Source organism: Rhamphochromis longiceps, linkage group LG15, assembly GCF_057381845.1.
Source record: "Rhamphochromis longiceps isolate RC_006_pf linkage group LG15, R_longiceps_female_GT1.1, whole genome shotgun sequence".
In the NCBI taxonomy this organism is placed as follows: domain Eukaryota; kingdom Metazoa; phylum Chordata; class Actinopteri; order Cichliformes; family Cichlidae; genus Rhamphochromis; species Rhamphochromis longiceps.
Window position 1 is genome coordinate 38,354,575 of NC_140571.1, and position 3,840 is coordinate 38,358,414.

General features: G+C 36.9%; 1 long non-coding RNA gene across 1 annotated transcript; it reads left to right on the plus strand.

The window, feature by feature from the left end:
- The first annotated feature begins 1,940 nt into the window (after nucleotides 1–1,940).
- Nucleotides 1,941–3,458, plus strand: LOC146653151 (uncharacterized). Its single transcript, XR_014907632.1, has 3 exons — nucleotides 1,941–2,028; nucleotides 3,117–3,209; nucleotides 3,353–3,458. It is a non-coding gene; the product is annotated as an uncharacterized LOC146653151 (long non-coding RNA).
- Nucleotides 3,459–3,840: the final 382 nt, after the last annotated feature.

Below are 3,840 nucleotides of genomic sequence, written 5' to 3' on the forward strand. Positions count from 1 at the left end.
GTATATTTCATGAATTCGGTTATATAATTTGGTTAAATTAGAGGTCCGCCTCCTTACATGTGTAAAGTCCTTTTTTCCAGTCTTACTGACTATTTCAACCATCCATTCATTCAGTTCTTAATTTTGTACACGTTGTCCACCCACCAACCCAGACCAATTTAGATTTACTAATTAACCTAATTTCTTCAGACTGTGGAAGGACTATCCAAGAAACGATCCATTTCCCATGCAGGGAGAACATGTAAACTAGAAAGCTGAATACAGACACCGACAGAGATTTTCATCATGTTTGAATAGTGGCCTTAGAGTTTTGCAGACACTGTATTCTGTACAATTTTAAGCCATGCGACAAATTAAATAAATAAATAAATAAATAAATTCCTTGTCTGACAAAATGTAAACCTAACAAGCTAGTTTGGAGTACCTGCTAAGCTAGTTGCATGTTCCTAGTTCTTTTAATCACACCAATACAACAGCATATGTTATCTCCACCTGTTTGTTCATCCTTCATGTAATTGCTTCCTTCATTTGCTAAGAAACCTAAATTTTCCTGGTTTAAAAAAATCTCCCAAATAGGTGATTTTCTACACTTCTGCAACTATAATAGCAAGTTGCTGGACACTGATACTCCCACAGTCATCTGTCTGTCATACTCGCACACTCAGACACATACAGACACAGAGAGCTGTAACAGCAGGGAAAAAAATGACAAAATTTAACCACAGAAACCATTTTTTAAACACTGGATTCTTGCTATAGGTCCAATTATATTTACAATATAATTAGTGGTGGTCCACTAAACAACTTCCAAACTACTTCTGAACTTTCGTCCTTCAAACACACTAATTAGTCTTTGCTTGCTTCTTTTAATTTTGAACTGACACAGTGGACAAGCTGCAAATGAAAATTGGGTCATCACTGTAAAGACTGGAATCTCATAGTATAAGATTTCAAAATATTTCCCTCGCTATGGCATGTCAAGTATATTGAGCTGAGGGTAAAATGAAACGGCAAATGCCAGAGTGCATCCCACTCGATTTGTATTGACAAGGTTTCAGCTGTAGGCTACTTCAAAGCTTTAGTGTATGATGTTTTGAATGTGATGCGAAAATGGCCTAAGGGTATTCCCTTTGGTGTGAAAGAAAGGACCCCAAGGGCCTAACAGCATTCCTGTTGCTGTATGTAGCTTTGGGAATTATCACTTGCCCAGAGAATTGCCCACAATGGCTTTTTCTCTATATAGCAATTATACCTTCCCATAATTATCATTCTTATTAGAGACTGGAAGACATTGATCGGGTCAACTTCTATACACAAGTTCTTTCAACAGTTATTCCAACAGCTTCTCAGCAAACATTTCTAAACATTTTTACAACTGGAAATCTTTTCTCAATGTGAAGTCATAGTTGAAGACTAGTTCCAAACTGAGATTGAGAAATAAAAAGTAAAATGAGTTCACAAACTGTTTGTTGGCCCTGCGACAGACTGGCGACCTGTCCAGGGTGTACCCCGCCTCTCGCCTTATGACAGCTGGGATAGGCTCCAGCGCCCCCTGCGACCCAGAAAAGGATAAGCGGAAGTGAATGGATGGATGGAGTTCACAAACTCTTGCTCTGGGGCTCAATTCCAATCCCACTGAGTTAACTGAATTCAAACCTTTTGCTGTTGTGACCTGTGCTGACCACACTCTAAGAAATGATACATTGATGTTGCTAGCATTATGTAAACGTTTTATGTTAAAATTAATGTCACAATTGATTTTTAACTCTAAACACAAGGATATTGTTTTGATTTTAATTAATAACACAATATTTCAATACAACAAAATGCAGTACATTAAATTCAACGTAAAAAGTTCATTTAAAATGAACAGCACTTTAATTTGAAGAGGATTGTCCTAACAGGCTCTCCGTACTTCTCAGTTTGCACATGTGCAGTGTGGAAGTTTGAACAACTGCCATTTTCAACCGAAACTTGCATCATGCTCAGAAGCCTGGATAAAATCCATTGCCATTTGAGGATTATTTGGTAAGTACAACCATTTAAGGATGACATATTTGGTTAATGTGTACTAAATGATAAACATCCGACATTTTCGGGAGTACTTCTGTATGTTTTATTTTAAAACAAATGATGTCTGGTAATTTTTTTTTTTTTTAGCATTCTAGCTTGTATGCCTCTCACAGGTGTTATTAGTCAGGCATTTAACAAATATTATTGGGCCCACTTCGGTGTAATTTCCCAAAATGTTTTACGATTCATGTTAAGCTGCAACTTGCCTACTAAGAACTGCAGCTTTAAAATTACTCCCAACATCTACCGCGCATGCTCCCTGGTGTCAGTAATGAGCACCAGGAGCGCCAGCGATCCGATCCGTTTGAAGAATGAAATATATGTATAGTGTATTTTAGAAACATGCATCAAATAAGTTGCTACATTGTTTGAAGGAATTCTACCCCGTGTTGATATCTGGTTTAGTGTTAATATCAGTGATTAAAGTGTAAGACATGCATTTATCTTGTGTCATTAAAATGCAGCATTATGTGTAATACAGCTATATGTAATGCATTTAACTCCTTGTATCAGTTCCATTGATTATCAAAGTGACAATTTGTGTGTTCCCCCTTCATTTTATGTTGGTCAGCTAGTTCTGTCTGTCAGTAGATGCAACAAAAGTGGCTCAGATGTGATTGTGGTTACTGTTATCTTTTATTGTAACTCTTGTTATCGTAATAAATACCAGAAAATATTGTGATAGGATTTTGAATCCATATTGCCGAGTTCTAATCTTCTATTTCATTTTAACATTTTTAGGGGTACAATTAATAATTATATTTTTAAACAGTCTAGAATTGATTAAAGCAAAAGTGAAAGCTTTCATGTATTGTCAAAAATGAAAAGCTTCTAGTTTTGTGTTCATATATTTGTTGATCTGACTCAGAAGAATCAGTGCCTAACCAATCATTAACCTCACTGAATGTCACTAATGTGAGTTGTCAAACATTGTTTAATTACTCATCGCTAATCACTCATCTGTTAATATTTTTGACTTTGGTTTGGGAAGAGGTGGAAAAGAACCAAAATCTTGTCTCACATTGAGTTCTTATCTCCACCAGAATATCAGCATTGATGTTCGACGGGAATGCGTCCTAAAAACTATCTGTGTCTACTTAAATAAAAAGCCAGATGACCTGTTCAAGGAATTCTTGGTAAGTTAGAAAAGGGGAAAGATCAGTTTGTTTGTTTGTTTGTTTGGTTTTTTTAATTTGGGATAGTAAATTGAAGGTGGGCTCATTTGTTCATATGTATCTATATGCAAGTAACTTTTTCCCCCCTTTGTTTTCATTTTAAGGATATGGATCTTAGTGCAAGAAGAGAAACGGAGCAGCTGACTTTAGGAGTCTGTGTTGTCAGACATGAAGGAGCAGACTCTGCAGATACACCTGAGGACATTGGTGTATCATAGAAGGATACACTGTGCTGAAAGCTCTTAGTGATGTGGCAAAGGGGTGTGCCCTCCTGCTTGGACTAATCTACAGTCTAAATCTGAGGTACCCAAAGCACCTGAAATACATATTTGAATTTCTTCAGAAGGTGCTGATGGAGTTGGATGGGAACAACCTATCCATGAATGTGCAAGTTCTGAAAAACAAACTGCTTGAGTGAAACAGCCTGCACTGAACTATAGAGGACACTGAACTGGTTACAAGATTCTCAAACCCATCTCCTTGCACTTTATAAACTGTTCAGTTTGAATTCCGCAAGAACTTCTGCAAGGCCTCATACTTTTTGGCATGCTTTGTTCATGTTGAACTTTTACCACCATCCAGCTACATTGAA